The sequence below is a fragment of the Macaca nemestrina genome, chromosome 14 (assembly GCF_043159975.1).
Source record: "Macaca nemestrina isolate mMacNem1 chromosome 14, mMacNem.hap1, whole genome shotgun sequence".
Classification (NCBI taxonomy): domain Eukaryota; kingdom Metazoa; phylum Chordata; class Mammalia; order Primates; family Cercopithecidae; genus Macaca; species Macaca nemestrina.
Window position 1 is genome coordinate 75307323 of NC_092138.1, and position 20152 is coordinate 75327474.

General features: G+C 38.7%; 1 pseudogene; it reads left to right on the forward strand.

Annotated features, from left to right (window-relative positions):
* The first annotated feature begins 17712 nt into the window (after positions 1–17712).
* LOC105481103 (olfactory receptor 13D1-like) lies at positions 17713–19161 on the forward strand (annotated as a pseudogene).
* Positions 19162–20152: the final 991 nt, after the last annotated feature.

Consider the following 20152-nt stretch of genomic DNA (forward strand, 5'->3'; position numbering starts at 1 on the left):
GGTGCACTCAGTCCTCTCTTGCCGAAGCGCCCGCCACACCCTTCTGCAGAGCTCTCTCCTTCTAATAACACTTTCCTTTTCAAACCTATACTGTTGTCAGTAAATTCTTCTTACCACCTGTGAACCAACCACTTTCCACTGCCAGGGCTCTGACATCTTGCCCTGCAGTGTTGTTCACATTTATGGCTTTTAGCCCAAGGGCAGTCAATGCTGCATAGGATAAAACTCTGAGAGAAAATTGCAGAGGCAAGTATAACCACTTTAAAATGGCAGGGAAACCTGAAAAAGAGAAAGCTAGAGAGAAAAAGCCACGAATTGGGCAATATACACTCTGGCCAAATTCTGGTTGCCCCAAGCCCTGCATGCATGGGGAAGACGTAATAAGCCCAGCCACCATAAAGAACTGAAATAAGATTCAAGACAGAGTTTCTCATTTGAGTAAAATCAACTTAATTACTTGTTAAAACAAAAACATCAACATGTTTAAATAACAGATTCTACAGTCTTCACAACATTACATCCACAATGTCCAAATACAATCCCAAACAACTCCATGTTTAAAAACAAACAAACAAACAAACAAAACAAAACAAAAACAGAAAAAAGTGTCCTAATCTAAAATAAAAGAGAATCAACTGAGACCAGTGTTGAATAGAACCAGATTAGCAAAAGATTTAAACAGGCACTTCACAAAAGGAGATATACAAATAACCAATAAGCACATGAACACATGAGTGTTCAACACTGGTAGTCGCTATGGAAGTGCAAAGTAAACCACAAGAGTTTCACATCATCCAGAATGCCAACAATTAAAAAGACTGACAGCACCAAATATTCATAAGAATGGGAAGTAACTCTCTATATTCCCAGTAAGAATGTAAATGGTACATCCACTTTGGGAAAAGGGCTAACAATTTCTTATAAAACTAAGCATATACCATATACCTATAATTCATCAATTATGTTCCTATGTATGTACCAAATAGAAATGAAAATGTCTTCAGAAAGACTTACACAAGAATGTCCATTACAGTTTTTACTTAATAGCCAGTCACTCAATATAACCCAAGTGCCAATCAATATGCAAATGGATTCACAAACTATGGTCTAATCATACAACAAAATGCAACAATGTGAATGAATTTCAAAACCAATGCTAGATGGAAGAAGCCTTCAAAATAGAGTACATACTCAAGTTCTGAAATAGGTAAAAATAATCAATGGTATTAAAATATCAGAAAGGTGGTTGCCTTGGTATAGCTGGGGTGCAATAATTAAAATGTTTTAACAAGCATGTTTAAGTATTTACATTTAGTGTGAATGTTTATGTTTGATTATTTCATACTCATTTGGTGTTTGTTTTTAAGATACTGTGCTTTTTAATTTTTTTGACAAGTTTCCTGCCTTCTATTGAATTGATGAGATTTTCTTTGCTTCCTTTTATTCCCTTGACTGCTTTAGGAGTATTATATCCTATTTTTATTGTTGTAATATTTCCCTAAAATTTTTATGATAGTTGTTTAACTGAGCAAATTCTCTAGTTAATATCTCTGCAATCCTCCTGAATATTATAGAACTTTAAGATGTTTATATCTGATTTCTAACTGCCACAGTCTTCCATGTTATTGATGTTTAAACTTTCATTTTTACCTTGTATTCTCCCCCAGTTTATTGCTATCTTTTTAAGTAAAATTAGTGACCATTTGGATTTATCCATATATTTACCAATTTGTTTGCATACTCTGATTTTTTTCATGCCATGACTTTCATCTGGGTACAATTTCTTTTGGGGGCGCAGCATTCTATGTATGGTAAAAATCTCTTGATCTAAAAGATTCTTTATTTGGCTTTCTCTCTCTTGAAAGATGGTCTAGTCTGGTATAGAATTGTAGGTTTTCGGTTATCTTTCTTGAGCAACTTAAAGATATGTTTACTTTGGCTTTGGGCCCCTATTCTAATTGATGACACTTCTACTTTATTCTTTGTTTTAAACTATTTGACAAAATAAATACTATGGATATTACATGATATTAAAACTTAATGGGATTATTCATCATTAAGAGGAGTCTGATCTTCATTGTTTTTATTTCTATTTGGATGCCTTCATACATTGTTTTATTTAATCCTCAAAATAATCAGTATCTTCATTTCATACAGAAATAATAGTATATGGCCGGGCACAGTGACTCAAGCCTGTAATCCCAGCACTTTAGGAAAGGCTGAGGTGGGAGGATCACCTGAGGCCAGGGGTTGGAGACCAGCCTGGCCAACATGGTGAAACCCTGTCTCTAATAAAAATATAAAAAGTTAGCCAGGTGTGGTGGTGTGTGCCTATAATCCCAGCTACTCGGAAGGCTGAGGCAGGACAATTGCTTGAACCTGGGAGGCAGAGGTTGCAGTGAGTTGAGATCACACCATTGCACTCCAGCCTGGGTGACAAGAGTGAAACTCTGTCTCAAAAAATAAATAAATGAATAAATAAATAGGTGGTGGCCGGCAAGATGGCCAAATAGGAACAGCTCTGGTCTGCAGCTCCCAGCAAGATCAATGCAGAAGGCAGGTGATTGCTGCATTTCCAACTGAGGTACCCAGCTCATCTCACTGGGACTGGTTAGACAGTGGGTGCAGCCTACAAAGGGTGAGCCGAAGCAGTGTGGGGCGTTGCCTCACCCAGGAAGTGCAAGGGGTCAGGGAATTCCCTCCACTAGCCAAGGGAAGCCATGAGGGACTGTGCCCTGAGGAACAGTGCCTTCCAGCCCAGATACTATGCTTTTCCCATGGTCTTCACAAGCCACAGACCAGGAGATTCCCTCAGGTGCCTACGCCACCAGTGCCCTGGATTTCAACACAAAACTGGGCAGGCATTTGGGCAGACACTGAGCTAGCTGCAGGAGTTTTTTTTCATACTCCACTGGTGCCTAAAACGCCAACGAGACAGAACCGTTCACTCCCCTGGAAACGGTGCTAAAGCAAGGGAGCTAAGTGGTCTAGCTCACTGGACTTCACCCCATGGAGCCCAGCAAGCTAAGATTCACTGGCTTGAAATTCTTGCTGTCAGCACAGCAGTCTCAAGTCAACCCAGGATGCTCAAGCTTGGTTGGGGGAGAGGCATCTGCCATTACTGAGGCGTAAGTAGGTGGTTTTCCCCTCACAGTGTAAACAAAGTCACCAGGAATTCGAACTGGGTGGATCTCACTTCAGCTTGGCAAGGCCACTGTAGCCAGATTGCCTCTCTAGATTCTGCCTCTCTGGGCAGGGCATGTCTGAAAGAAAGGCAGCAGCCCCAGTCAGGGGCTTATAGATAAAACTCCCATCTCCCTGGGACAGAGCACCTGGGGGAAGGGGTGGCTGTGGGCACAGCTTCAGCAGACTTAAACATTCCTGCCTGTCGGCTCTGAAGAGAAGAGTGGATCTCCCAGGACAGCACTCAAGCTCTGCTAAGGGACAGACTGCCTCCTCAAGTGGGTCCCTGACCCCTGTGTCTCCTGACTGGGAGACACCTCCCAGCAGGGTCAACAGACACCTCATACAGGAGAGCTCTGGCTGGCATCTGGCAGGTGCCCCTCTGGGAAGAAGCTTCCAGAGGAAGGAACAGGCAGTAATCTTTGCTGTTTTGCAGCCTCCACTGGTGATAACCAGGCAAACAGGATCTGGAGTGGACCTCCAGCCAACTCCAGCAGACCTCCAGCAGAGGGGCCTCACTGTTAGAAGGAAAACTAACAAACAGCAAAGAATAGCATCAACATCAACAAAAAGGACATCCACACAGAAACCCCATCTGAAGGTCACCAACATCAAAGACCAAAGGTAGATAAATCCATGAAGATGAGGAAAAACCAACCCAAAAAGGCTGAAAATTACAAAAACCAGAATGTCTCTTCTCCTCTAAAGGATCACAGCTCCTCACCAGCAAGGGAACAAAACTGGACAGAGAATGAGTTTGATGAATTGACAGAAGTACACTTCAGAAGGTGGGTAATAACAAACTCCTCCGAGCTAAAGGAGCATGTTCTAACCCAATGCAAGGAAGCCAAGAAACTTGAAAAAAGCTAGAGGAATTGCTAACTAGAATAATCAGTTTAGAGAAGAATATAAATTACCTGATGGAGCTGAAAAACACAGCACTAGAACTTCGTGAAGCATACACAAGTTTCAGTGGCCGAATCGATCAAGCGGAAGAAAGGATATCAGAGATTGAAGATCAACTTGATAAAATAAAGCATGAAGACAACATTAGAGAAAAAAGAATGAAAAGGAATGAATAAACCTCCAAGATATACAGGACTATGTGAAAAGACCAAACCTATGTTTGATTGGTGTACCTGAAAGTGACGGGGAGAATGGAACCAAATTGGAAAACACACTTCAGGATATCATCCAGGAAAACTTCCCCAACCCAGCAAGAGAGGCCAACATTCAAATTCAGGAAACACAGAGAACACCACAGAGATATTTCTTTAGAAGAGCAACCCCAAGACACATAATTGTCAGATTCACCAAGGTTGAAATGAAGGAAAAAATGTTAAGGGCTGCCAGAGAGAAAGGTCAGGTTACCCACAAAGGGAAGCCCATCAGACTAACAGTGGATATCTCTGCAGAAATCCTACAAGCCAGAAGAGAGTATTCAACATTCTTAAAGAAAATAATTTTCAACCCAGAATTTCATATCCAGCCAAACTAAGCTTCACAAGTGAAGGAGAAATAAAATCCTTTACAGAAAACCAAATGCTAAGAGATTTTGTCACCACCAGATCTGCCTTACAAGAGCTCCTGAAGGAAGCACTAAACATGGAAAGGAACAACCAGTACCAGCCACTGCAAAAACATACCAAATTGTAAAGACCATTGACACTATGAAGAAGCTGCATCAACTAATGGGCAAAATAACCAGCTAGCATCATAATGATAGGATCAAATTCACACATAACAATATTAACCTTAAATGTAAATGGGCTAAATGCCCTAATTAAAAGACATAGACTGGCAATATTGGATAAAGAGTCAAGACCCATCAGTATGCTGTATTCAGGAGACCCATCTCACATGCAAAGACACACACAGGCTCAAAATAAAGGGATGGAGGAAGATTTACTAAGCAAATGGAAAGCAAAAAAAAAGCAGGGGTTGCAGTCCTGGTCTCTCATGAAACAGACTTTAAACCAACAAAGATCAAAAAAGACAAAGAAGGGCATTACATAATAGTAAAGGGATTAATTCAACAAGAAGAGCTAACTATCCTAAATATATATGCACCCAATACAGGAGCACCCAGATTCATAAAGCAAGTTCTCAGAGACTTATAAAGAGACTTAGATTCCCACACAATAGTAGTGGGAGACTTTAACACCCCACTGTCAGTATTAGACAGATCAACGAGACAAAAAATTAACAAGGATATTTAGGACTTGAACTCTGCTCAGGACCAAGTGGACCTAATAGACATCTATAGAACTCTCCACCCCAAATCAACAGAATATACATTCTTCTCAGTGCCACATTGCACTTATTCTAAAATTGACCACAGAATTGGAAATAAAATACTACTCAGCAAATGCAAAAGAACAGAAATCATAACAAACAGTCTCTCAGACCACAGTGCAATCAAATTAGAACTTAGGATTAAGAAACTCACTCAAACCTGCACAACTACATGGAAACTGAACAAACTTCTCCTGAATGACTACTGGGCAAATAACAAAATTAGGGCAGAAATATGTAAGTTCTTTGAAACCAATGAGAACAAAGACACAACATACCAGAATCTCTGGGACATAGCTAAAGCAGTGTTTAGAGGAAAATTTATAGCACTAAATGCCCACAGGAGAAAGCAGGAAAGATCTAAAATCAACACTCTAATATCACAATTAAAAGAACTAAAGAAGCAAGAGCAAACACATTCAAAAGCTAGCAGAAGACAAGAAATCAGAGCAGAACTGAAGGCGATAGAGACACAAAAAACCCTTCAAAAAAACCAATGAATCCAGAGGTGGTTTTTTGAAAAGATTCACAAAAAAAGATAGACCACTAGCCTGACTAATAAGGAAGAAAAGAGAGAGAATCAAATAGATACAACAAAAAATGATAAAGGGGATATCACCACTGATCTAATCCTACAGAAATACAAACTACCATCAGAGAATACTACAAACACCTCTTCAGAAATGAACTAGAAAATCTAGAAAAAATGGATAAATTCCTGGACATATACACCCTCCCAAGACTAAACCACCAGGAAGAAGTAGAATCCCCAAATAGATCAATAACAAGTTCTGAAATTGAGGCAGTTATTAATAGCCTACCAACCAAAAAAATCCAGAACCAGACAGATTCACAGCTGACTTCTACCAGAGGTGAAAAAAAAAAAAAAAGGAGCTGGTATCATTCCTTCTGAAACTATTTCAAACAACAGAAAAATATGGACTCCTCCCTAACTCCTTTTATGAGGCCAGCATCATCCTGATACCAATACTTGGCAGAGACGCAACAAAAAAAGAAAATTTCAGGCCAATATCCCTATGAACATCAATGCAAAAATCCTCAATAAAATACTGGCAAACTGAATCCAGCAGCACATTGAAAAGCTTATCCACCATGATCAAGTCAGCCTCATCCCTGGATGCAAGGCTGGTTCAACATACACAAATCAATAAACATAATCCATCACATAAACAGAACCAATGACAAAAACCACATGATTATCTCGATAGATGCAGAAAAGGCCTTCAATAAAATTCAACATCTCCTCATGCTAAAAACTCTCAATAAACTAGGTATTGATGGAATGTACCTCAAAATAATAAGAGCCCTTTATTACAAACCCACAGCCAATATCATACTGAATGAGCAAAACCTGAAAGCATTCCCTTTGAAAACGAGCACAAAACAAGGATGCCCTCTCTCACCACTCCTGTTCAACATAGTATTGGAAGTTCTGGCCAGGGCAATCAACTAAGATAAAGAAATAAAGGGTACTCAAATAGGGAGAGAGGAAGTCAAATGGTCTCTGTTTGCAGATGATATGATTTTCTATTTAGAAAACCCCATCGTCTCAGCCCAAAATCTCCTTAAGCTGATAAGCAACTTCAGCAAAGTCTCAGGATACAAAATCAATGTGCAAAAATTGCAAACATTCTTATACACCAATAATAGACAGAAAGCCAAATCATGAGTGAACTTCTGTTAACAATTACTACAAAGAGAATAAAATACCTAGGAATACAACTTACAAGGGATGTGAAGGACCTGTTCAAGGAGAACTACAAACCACTGCTCAAGGAAATAAGAGAGGACACAAACAAATGGAAAAACATTCCATGCTCATAGACAGAAAGAATCAATATTGTGAAAATGGCCATACTGCCCAAAGTAATTTATAGATTCAATGCTATCCCTATCAAGCTACCATTGATTTTTTCTTCACAGAATTAGAAAAAACTACTTTAAATTTCATGTAGAACCAAAAAAGAGCCCATATAGCCAAGAGAATGCTAAGCAAAAAGAATAAAGCTGGAGTCATCACACTACCTGACTTCAAACTATATTACGAGGCTACAGTAACCAAAACAACATGGTACTGGTACCAAAACAGATATATAGACCAATGGAACAGAATGGAGGCCTCAGAAATAACGCTGTTATTATCTACAACCATCTGATCTTTGACAAACATGACAAAAACAAGCAATGAGGAAAGGATTCCCTATTTAATAAATGATGTTGGGAAAAATGGCTAGCCATACGCAGAAAATTGAAACTGGACCCCTTCCTTAAACCTGATACAAAAATTAACTCAAGATGCATTAAAGATTTAAATGTAAGACCTAAAACCATAAAAACCCTAGAAGAAAACCTAGGCAATACCATTCAGGACATAGGCATGGGCAAAGGCTTCATCACTAAAACACCAAAAGTAATGGCAACAAAAGCCAAAATTGACAAATGGGATCTAATTAAAGAACTCCTACACAACAAAAGAAACTATCATCAGAGTGAACAGGCAACCTACAGAATGGGAGAAAATTTTTGCAATCTATCCATCTGACAAAGGGCTAATATCCAGAACCTACAAAGAACTTAAACAAATTTACAAGAAGAAAACAACCCCATCAAAAAGTGGGCAAAGGACATGAAGAGACAATTCTCAAAAGAAGACATTTATGCAGCCAACAAACGTATGAAAAAAAGCTCATCATCACTGGTCATTAGAGAAATTATAGATACACTCAAGCAAAAAGCAATAAATTGACAAAGACTGACCATGAGATAACAGAGATGATACAATGACCACACAAGAATTTTCAGTAGATATTATAGCTATGCTCAAGAATGTTTTAAATGTTCATATGAATAAACAAATATGAAATTTTAAGTAAGAAAAAGCAAACTATAAAAAAGGAACAACTGAAAATTCTAGAACTAAAATGTGCAATATCTACTATTTTAAAAAACACTGGAAAATTTAACAACAGAGTAAAGATGGCATAAGAAAAAAGTCAGTAAAAGTAGATCAACAGTATTTATGCAATTAAAAAACAGAGGAATAAAAAGACTTGCCAGAATTGCCTGTACAACAGTAATCTCCTTTCTGCCTTGAAAAACCTAGATTTTTAAAAAAAACTATCAGGCAGCATCATGTTCAGGAATGGTGGAGCCAGAGAAGCATGACTATTTTGGGCTAATATGTTAACATCATCTCCTTTGTAACTGATGTTTTAGAGGTAGGCTTATGACCTAGTTCTGGAAAATGAGAATGAGAATGAATGAGCTGGGGCTTCTGAGAATGTTTCTCGCTCTGAAAAAGAGCATTAAACAGGTACATGACCTATGTTCCTGCGTCTTGAAGCACAAGGATTTGATTTCTGGAGCTGCAAGCATACCAACAATAGCCAGGAAAAAGGAAAAGAAAAAAAAAAACAAAACAGCAAAAGCCTTGTGTCCTTGATGATTTTTCTGAACCTTGAAACCACCAAACTATGGACTTATTATGTGAGATAACAAATACTTCACCATACAATACACATTAAGGTTGCATTTTCTCTAAATTGTATCCAAGGAATCCTTGCTGACAGCAAAACTTACTCAAGGCCTACTTCTCTAAGAATTCATTGAGTCCCATGATCACATAAGGTGACAACTTCTTCCTCTGAGCCAGGACTTTTTCTTTTGAACACATGTCCTACTTTGTCTTGAATAGTCATGGTTTGTCTTTTTCCAGCGTAATTATTAATTGCATTCCCTTTCACTCTCAAAAAAAAAAAAAAAACTGCATTTGGAGGAAACTTTTAAAATCTCCATATCTATTTTATTTTGACCCTTCTAATAGTTTCATTTTAGATTATCTTCTGCTTATTTATGTACTCCCCACTAAATGACAGGGCACGAACTTGTATTTTTTTGTTGTTGTAGTATATCCCCACAACAACGAGTGAACATATTTGGCATCAAAATTTAGCAAAAGGTCTGTCACATAGTTGAATATTAAAAGAAAAGGTAAATAGAACTGAAACAGAAATGATACATATTCCATATAATTCAACCACAATTGTTACTCTTTTCAAATTATAGGTTCCATCCTCTTATTTCATGATGTATTTACTATAGATGTGCTGACGTTTTCACGAAAGTGAATGTTCTCCTAACTAAGGCCTACACAATTGCAGACGTGCTGGAAAAACATGAGTGGGACGGAATTAAAACACTAAAACCTGGGGTTGGCACAGCAGGGTCAGGGGCCAGAAGAGGACAGAAGATAAGGAGAGTTAGAGGAGCTGGTTGAGAAGCCATGGCAGGAGTGTGTCCATTCCCTTGAGGTTGTGCTTTGGTTATTACACCCTTATGTCTGCTTCATCCCACTAAGAAAAAAATGTACATCACACTCATTTTCCATTCTATAAGAAGGACATTAGGAGAATTTCTGACAATGAGAATTGGCTTTTATTCAGAGAGAATTAGAATAAATGGAATCTCTGATTCCAGTCTTCCAACAGTATCTTACCTTCAAAAAGTCAAAGAAAAGTATAAAAGTTTAAAAGAATTCTCATATTCTAAGAACGCAATAGAAAACGGTTTCACTTCCACTTGTTATATGTTTTTACCCTCTCCATTTTCCTTTTTAAAATATTATAACATTTATTAAAATTGCTTAATAAAATAACATGAGAAAACACATACAACATATTGTTAATGTTAACAGCAGGTTATAAAAAAGAATATGCAGTCTGCTTTTAAGGTTGTTTTGTTTTGTTTTGTTTTGTTTTAGATGGAGTCTCGCTCTGTCACCAGGCTGGAGTGCAGTGGTACAATCTTGGCTCACTGCAACCTCCACCTCCTAGGTTCAAGCGATTCTCCTGCCTCAGCCTCCCAAGTAGCTGGGATTACAGGCACGCAACACCATGCCTGGCTAATTTTTGTATTTTTAGTAGAGACAGTTTCACCATGTTGGCCAGGATGATATCGCTCTCCGGACCTCGTGATCCACCCACCTCGGCCTCCCAAAATGCTGGGATTACAGGCATGAGTCACCACGCCCAGCCTAAGTTATTATTATAGGTAGTATATGCATAAAAATATGTCAAAATATCAACAGTTATATCTGAAATTATGGGTGACTTTCATTTCCTCCTTTGGGCTTTTCTGAATGTCCCAAATTTTCTACAATGAATATGTGTTATTTCTACAATCAGGAAAAAAATGAATTCAAAGTTAAAGAAAAATTGCTGTTTAATAAGTAAGGTACTCTTAGGTCTTTGAGACATTATTCTTAATATATCTAAAAGTTGCCACCTTTATCGTGACTTAGTGATTCAACTTTAACTCACTTGTGGGATTACACAGTGTCTTAGAAGAAAACAAGGGAGGATTTAAATTGGCTACCAGGCTACTGGTGGGTCCTCTGGAAAAACTTAGGACCCAGAGGTTAGAGGGTACTTAGGTCGATGCAGATTGATTTGCTATTGATTCAAACTTATGACGTGAATTTCTAATGGGGATGAAAGCTTTATTTTCAGTCTGCCCCCTCACCGCTACTAACAGACATCTGGAACTGAGGTATACTTGCCTACGGTTTCTACAGCAAGACTGTAGTACAGTGAGAAAGTCGCTATGATTCAAACAAATCTGAACACAAACAGCCACCGTGACTTCTGTAAATAGACAGAAAAAGATAGTGACACACTAGAGAAAAAGAATGCTGAAGAGAAATATCTGTGCTTATGTCTACAATGGCTTTGTTGTTTTGAAGACTGAAGTTGCAATAAGCCATATTATTTATTTATATGGCAAATTTGAGGATTTCTACACTGATGCCTAAATGAGGACAATTAGAGCAGAGTTTATTTTCAGAAAGGAGAGAGAATATGTGAACTAGGAATTAGGAATGCTTATTTTATTTGAAAAATCTGGAACACAACAGTGGAAAAAATCAAGGGAAATAAGGTATTACTGGATGAAGAAAATACTTGGATATTTATGCGGCTCACTTTAAATTAGTAATTTTTCCTCACCATGGAAAATGAAAGAATAGAGGCCTTAGGAGATCAGATTAAACTAACTTTGTGTATGTGCAGTCCCTTTGTGCCAAGATCTTTCAGGTATGTTATGTTAATCCTCACAACAACCCTACAAAGTAGATACCGTTACCTCATTGTACATCATTCTCGCTTCCAACAAGACTGCTCTTTCCATTAAAACAGAGTACTTCTCCATAAAGATGCCTTACTAGCAGGAAGAACAAAGGGGTAAGAGAAATGGATCACACTAGGCTTCCACGGTGCAGCCCTAGAAATGATTAGACATAATATCCTGCATGTGCTAACAAATCCCAGAGGCATCCCCATGACTCAGATAAAGACTCCTACAACATAAGGGCTTAAAGCTTCGGCTGTATTCCTAGCAATGTTAGTGAAAAAACACAGAATAATCTTAAGGCTGTGTAAAGAAAGGAAAAGATAATTTAATTCTAACTCACCCAGTATTGCTTATTATCAGCTTCCTTCAGGGCTCGTAGAGAGTTATTTATTTGGACAAGCATTGGGGATCTCCTTGTTTTTCTCATATTGTGAACAGCAAAGTTGTTTTATAAACAGTAGGAAAAATCTGGATGAAGCAGGATATAGGATGTAATATTTAGTGCTGAAATTCCCTCCTGAAGAAACCTTTCCTGGTGGGTGTAACACACCCTGCTTCAAAAGGTTCCTTGGGTTAAAAATCAGGCAATCTGGGTGAGTGCTCATGTGTTACAACTACTCTCTCCTGCTAGTAAACATGGGAGAAGAAGGGTGAATGCTTCACAATCCACAGTTCTCAAGTGAAGTTTGCGTTCTTCCCATAGGTGATGCCTAATACTGAGAATCGATTTTTGATGGAGACTTTGGGGAGAGATGAATAAAATCCAGAGAATCAAGAAACTGAAATTCTACATTTTTATAACAAAGAAAAAACCAGAGGCAACAGAAGCCCCTGATGTTTCCCTAGCCTCCCTCCCACCCACCAGGCATTACCTCTGTCTTTCTTTTTCTTGTGTGATACTGCCGGATGCTCTACAGTGCTTCCTATCAGCACTGCTAAGTTTGATCACATTCTAAATGGTGGGTTCTAGAATCTTTTTGCAATAACTGAGGCTGTATCAGTATGTCTCCTGCTGATGAATATACGTGATAGATTCATTGGTGGACATAAGAACACTAAATGGCATTGAATTAATCTATGTAATATGATATAACATAAAGCCCCTCTCCAACTTCCTGTTCATTGTCTGTTTTATTTCCTACTTGGTTTTTAGAGAAAACTGTCCATTCTACACATTTTTGCCACTATTACCTTCCAGGAAAAATGTGAAAACACTATTTCTGATATATATAATAATAACATATAGGTTAATTAAAAATTGTTTGGAAAATATGGAGAAGATAAATTATTAGTGCCCTAAGTCTCACATTCCAGAGAAAACCACAGTTAACATTTTGGTGTTGTTTCTTCAGACACATTAGTACAAAATTGCAACCATTTATATTATTAGAAACTTCTTTTTTTTAATATTATACATGTGCATTGCCCCTTGTCCTTACTATACTCCAAGACTACAATCTGCAGTGGTGGTACTATCTGACAGATTAAATAGTCTCACATGTATACCATGCCCATCACATGCCAGAAAGTCAGCATTCTAGAAGAAAAACTTAGAGCAACTGTGAAAGCATGATTGAACTTGAAATATGATAGTACATGCAATGATATTTTTTCTATTGTTGGATCATTCAAGGGAAGATGTTAAATAATAATGCATTTTTGAATGACTTTTAGGAAAATGCCTCTAATGTCTCACCATTTGTAATTATACTGACCAATTGTTAAAGAGAAATAATCTTCATTATCTTAATGAATTATTCTGCTAAGCTTACATTACTGAGACATTTTATTAAGAGTGAATGTTATATTCTATCAAATGCTTTTTGGCATCTAGTTAGATGACAATGTGTTTTACTTTTGTTACCTATTTGCTTCATATATTGATAGATTTCTAATTTGGAATTCCATGTATTAATAAAAACAAATGACATTATTTTAGTATACAGTTTGGATGTACTCTGTATTTCTGTACATGTATTTCATAAATTGGATTGATCATAGTTTTATTGAGAGTTTTCAGTAAAAGGCTATCTTAGGTTGGTAAAATAATTTGCAAAGTATACTATTAACTTTTTTTACATGAGAATAAGTTACATAGCACATAAATTATTTGTTTCTTATAAGTATAAAATAATTATCAAAACCATTCTTTACCCAGTGTCCATTTTGGAAGTGTAGTACTCACAGCGGGACCCCTATTAGGTATCACACAGTATATATGGCATAATATGTGTGCAATAAACGAGTAAGGAAGGTTGCTGTGGGGGCAAAAAGCACATCGTAGGGACACCTACTCAAAGAGGTGAAAAAGTTTTCCTAGAAAATATCTAAATTGAGAGAAGTCCTTCCAGCTTAAGAAAAAGGCATGTACAAATGAATGGAGAAAAAGGCAGTATTTGGGGAGGGAAAAAGAAACTCAGCATGCTCATTGCAGAGCATCGGGGGTGTCAACAAGAACTTTGGAATTTCTACATTAGAGCGACCTAGGGATGACAATGTGGTTGGAGGATGAGCTGGGGGCTTTTCTTGAAGTTGTGTTGCATAGCAGGCGTACTGTTTTTCCTCAGACCATATTTCTCTGCTTACGTGTCTTTTGTGGGGAAGCTGGTGAATATTATTGGGAAGCAAACCTACTCAATAATGCTTTCCTTGACATTATCATGGGAGAAGAAATGGCTGAAGTGGGGAGAAAAAAAGGGAACTGAAGGAGTTTTGTGATAGGTGAATGGTTTTTTTGTGAAGTTATTTTTGTCTTCTCTTCTTCTCCCTTAATTCTGGAAAAATATGCTCCCTTACCTGGGACCTTTTTTGAACAGAGAAAATGACAGTCATTTCTTCTTCACCCATTTCTCCTCAAGCACCTCACTCCAGGATAGAAGTATTAAGGTTAGTACACTTTCTTTAACAGTAAAAATTGGCTCCTTTTCCTTCTCCTCCTTCTTTTCTCCTTCTCTCCCTTCACAACAACTATCTTCCAACAAATTAAAACTGCTGCCTTAACTGATTTCTTTGTGGAAATAAGTCCATGTGACTAGAAACAGGAAAGGACGTGTGGAAGAAGGAAATATTTTCTAATATACTAAGATAGTGGTACCATCGTCTCTCTCTTCAACTTTACTAAAATCACTGTTCAGATGATATTCTCTAAGAGGAAGAGAAATGATACGGAAAAGGAATGAAAAGGAAATAACTTTCCTGTATTGTCCCTTATAGGAAGATAGGAATGCTGCTGTCTATGACTAGACAAGAAATAAGCCCCTCATCCACGTCTTCAAGCTCTTTGGATACAGAAAGGCCAGAGAAAATGTGTGGTTTGGGGCAAGGAGATGATCAGCAAGAAATATTTTCATTTACCACCAAAACCCAGGGAACTCTAGCTATGACAGAGACAGGCTAACAAAGTTACACACATAGTATACAAAGTATCCTTTATATAGTAAGTCCATACTTTTATGGCACTTAACAGAATAAATATGAAACAAATGCAGGATGACTGAGTTTTTTCTGGTTTGTTTTTGTTTTTGTTTTTTTGAGACGGTGTATGGCTTTGTCACCCAGGCTGGAGTGCAGTGGCGCGATCTCGGCTCACTTCAAGCTCTGCCTCCCAGGTTCACGCCACTCTCCTGGATGGCTGAGTTTTTAATGACATGGGGCTAAAGTTATAAGTAGGCAGAACTAGCAAAAGATGAGTCAGGATGGAAAAGGTAGAAAAGGCAGGTATTAGGACAATTAAAGATCCTGAAATGCATACTGATTTGCAGAGTAAAAACAAAGGCTAGAGGATTCCAGGTGTGTGGCTGGTAGAAGCAAATGTGATAGTAAGAATTCTCATGTCATTGTTCTTGATTATGCTAATTCTCATAATTGTGAAACTGCCTCCTACATGTAGACAACCAAGAAGACCACATAACAGCCGGGTGCGATGGCTCATGCCCTTAATCCCTGCACTTTGGGAGGCCGAGGCGGGCGGATCACGAGGTCAGAAGATCGAGACCATCCTAGCTAACACGGTGAAAACCCCGTCTCTACTAAAAAGACAAAAAATTAGCTGGGCGTGGTGGCGGGCGTTGTAATCCCAGCTACTCATGAAGCTGAGGCAGCACAATGGCGTGAACCCAGGAGGCGGAGCTTGCAGTGAGCCGAGATCAGCCGAGATCACTCCAGCCTGGGTGACAGAGCGAGACTCCGTATCAAAAAAAAAAAAAAAAAAAAAAAAAAAAAAGAAAAAAAAAATTCCAAAGGCTACAAGAAATAAAGGGCTGTGATCCAGCTTTCAGAGTTTACTAGCATATCATGTGTAATCAGAAATAAAACAAGCAAGTGATGCTTGTTATGTAAGTTTAACACAGCAAGAAACATTTATGTAACTGTCTCTTGCTTGGAATCAGTGTAGGAATCTGTGAGAAGTAGTATGGTCTAGTGGGTAAAAGGGTTGACTCTGGAGCCAGGCAACTGAATACTGGATTTTGGCTTTGGGATATATTATCTCTGTGACCTTGTAAAAGGTACTTAAACTTTTCTTTGTCTTGTTTCCTCTCCGTAAAATGGGAGTTAAATGTGGTATCTGTGTCAGTGACTTGCACTGAAGATTAAGTGATTAATACATTCAATGTGCTTACAGCAGTGAAATGTGCTTGCTAAAAAGTGCTCAATAAAAATTAGCCAGTGTCAGTTCTGTCACACATGGAAGCTTCCTGGCCAAAATTTAAATTAGTATGGAAGACCTGGGGATGTGTCCAAAGCACTAAATACAAAAATCGAAAGAAAAGTATATATTAATAAGTACTTGTAAATGATAAAAACTTGCCTGCAAAAGCATAAAATATGCATCAAAAGGGTAGAGAAAAAAGAATAGAGAATTTAGGCCAATTGGAAAATTACAAAAGTTAAGAAGAAAGGTAACACTTGGTGACTAACATTAAAGGGTGAATTCTAGGCCCTAAAGAAAGCTGTACATAGTAGCAGTCCAAGATCCTTAGTTCCTGGGAACTAAACACCAATGATTCCCAGACTCTTAACTGGTTAGATGTCCCCTTTGGATCAGAAAATTGTTCATGTTCCATCCATTATGCTCCCAAATTTCAATTCCCTTGCCCCAAAATTAAAAAGAAAAAAAAATTTCCCTCTGACCCAGTCGAGTAGACTTGAAAGATACGATTTATAATATGTATGAACATATATATACTTACTGCTATTTTGATTCAATCATAATCTCTTAATATATAATTTTAGATGACATGCTGGAACCAGCTACTATACCTGCCACCTAATAGATGTTATCTAAGTTAAATCTCACAATAAACTACCAAAGAGTTATAGCTTTCCCCCCATTTTCCTAGCTGAAACTAGTAGCTTAGCTAGCTTAGACTCAAAAATGTTAAGTAACTTGAAGGTCATAGTGAGGATAACTGGCATGGTTCAAAATCTCCATGATACTTTAAATTAGATACATCTTTATAAAAATAAATATTTCAAAATATTCATCAATAGAGATTCTTATGTACCCACCTTTGAAAGTAATTTGTCCCTAAATATTATGTAATTAGAGGACTGGCACTTCCCAGTATAGCCTCTGCTACTGTGTGATACTAAAAAGTATTGGGCCGGGCACAGTGGCTCCCGCCTGTAATCCCAGCACTTTGAGAAGGCAAGATGGGTGGATCACGGGGTCAAGAGACGGAGACCATTCGGGCCAACATGGTGAAACCCCGTCTCTACTAAAAATACAATTAGTTGGTCATGGTGGTGCACGCCTGTAGTCCCAGCTACTCAGGAGGCTGAGGCAGGACAATCACTTGAACCCAGGAGTCAGAGGCTGCAGTGAGGCAAGATTGTGCCACTGCACTCCAGCCTAGGTGACAGAGTGAGACTCCATCTCAAAAAAAAAAAAAAAAAAAAAAAAAAGTACTGATCTCAGTGCCTTTTTTATCATTAGCAAAGTTAATAGCCCTGCTCTTGCTGATGCCAGGGCATGTTCTAAGAATAAAACAAAATGATGAATGTGAAACTTATTTGATAACTCTACATCAAAAATTCAAATTTTCCTGACTCATGTTCTTTTGTAAACTCTGCAGATGACATGAACACATGGAGACAAGAAATTACTCTGCCGTGACTGAATTCTTTCTGGTGGGGCTTTCTCAATATCCAGAGCTCCAGCTTTTTCTGTTCATGCTCTGCCTCATCATGTACGCGATAATCCTCCTGGGAAATAGCATCCTCATTATCATCAGGATCCTGGATTCTCGTCTCCGTACCCCCATGTATTTCTTTCTTGGAAACCTCTCATTCTTGGACATCTGTTACACATCATCATCCATTCCTCCAATGCTTATTATATTTAATAAGCATTATTACCCACCACCAGTCCCTCTCCACACTACTCAGCTGATGCTTTCTGGAAGATGACACCTCCTGGCAGGAGGCCAACCAGCACAAAAATAGAGCATTAAACCACCAAAGCTAAGGACCCTCATGGAGTCCATTGCACCCTCTGCCCCCTCACCGGAACAGGCACTGGTATCCACGGCTGAGAGACCCATAGATTTCTGAGAGAAAATCCATCTCCTTCATTGACTGTGCTCTGCAGATGGTTGTGTCCCTTGGCTTGGGCTCCACTGAGTGTGTCCTCCTGGCTTTAATGGCCTATGACCACTATGTGGCCATCTGCAACCCACTGACGTACTCCATCATCATGAAGAGAGTGCTGTATGTGCAAATAGCTGCATGGTCCTGGATCATAGGCTTTCTGAATTCCTTAGTGCAGACAGTCCTGACAATGGTGTTGCCTTTCTGTGGGAATAACATAATCGATCATCTTACCTGTGAGATCCTGGCTCTTCTTAAAGTCATATGCTCAGATATCTCCATGAATGTGTTTATAATGACAGTTGAAAGTATTGTTTTGGCCGGGCGCGGTGGCTCAAGCCTGTAATCCCAGCACTTTGGGAGGCCGAGACGGGTGGATCACGAGGTCAGGAGATCGAGACCATCCTGGCTAACCCGGTGAAACCCCGTCTCTACTAAAAAATACAAAAAACTAGCCAGGCGAGGTGGCGGGCGCCTGTAGTCCCAGCTACTCGGGAGGCTGAGGCAGGAGAATGGTGTGAACCCGGGAGGCGGAGCTTGCAGTGAGCTGAGATACGGCCACTGCACTCCAGCCTGGGTGACAGAGCAAGACTCCGTCTCAAAAAAAAAAAAAAAGAAAGTATTGTTTTATTGGTGATTCCTCTTCTGTTAATTTTTATCTCCTATTATTCTCTCTTCCATCTTGAGAATTAATTCTGCTGAAGGAAGAAAGAAAGCCTTTTCTACCTGTTCAGTGCACTTGACTGTGGTCATCTTATTCTATGGTTCAGCCCTTTTCATGTACGTGAAGCCCAAATCAAAGTTCAAAAAAGCATCTGATGAAATCATTGGATTGTCTTATGGAGTGATCACCCCAATGTTGAACCCCATCATCTACAGCCTGAGGAATAAGGAGGTTAAAGAAGTTGTGAAGAAAATCCTCGGCACTTGCATCTGTGGAAAATATGAAAGAACTTGAGGCATGTGATGTTCTCGACAAGGGATCAGATCAGGTGTTTTGTATTCACAGATAAAGTCACAGAATCTGATATCAAGAGAGTGTGTATGTTTGTAAAGACAACTTTGGGATTTCCATTCCTTTCATCACAGAATGCCCATATACGCCTTCTGAATTCAGTGTTGTGTGCAGAGTTTCAAGCTGTAGGTGTCTATGCTCATTGATCCCATATAGGAATAAGGTTTTTCATCAAGATAAATCTCACTTTAATCTTTATCTCTTTCTCTTTCTTATTCATTTTTCTCTCCCTCTTCTCTGTCCCCTCCTCTTTCTTGACCTTCCTCCTCTTCCCTTCTTCATCTACTTCCTTTCTCTTTCTTCCTTCTGTCTTCTCGGTCTCCTTTATCTGTCATTTTGAATAGAACATCTATTGCTTTGTTGTACCGCATCCCCTCTTCTGGTAAAATAATATATCTTTTTTTTTTTTTTTTTTTTTTGGATATATCAACAGTCCCTTCCTCTGAGTCTATGTGGTCTGCATGGGACTAACTCAACCTTCTGGATATAGTGGTAGATGCTGAACAAAAGCCTAGCCAATAAAAAAGCAAATCCCTCTCGCTACAGTGACTCATTCAGGGTAGCAAGTGAGCCAAGTCAGGCTAATCAAACTCAACCCAAGAACGCTGTGCCACTAGGGAAAGAAAAGAAAAAAGGCACTCTTTCCACTAGGGTTGCTTAACTGGAGAAATGTGAGCCTGGAGCCAATCTTTGGCTGTATGAGGAGAGAGCCTAACTGAGATGCAAAGGGGAGTTCAGAAGGAGAGAGAGGGTGTCTGATGCTGTTAGCTCCTCGATTCAGCTGTGTCTAAAGCCATTTTCACATTCTTTTTAGTTCATGAGTCAATAAATTATCTTTATATGAAAAGCTAATTTTAACATGAGGGGGATCATGGCAGATGGGAGGCAAGACTAGATTGCAGCTCCGGACACAGCAGCATGCAG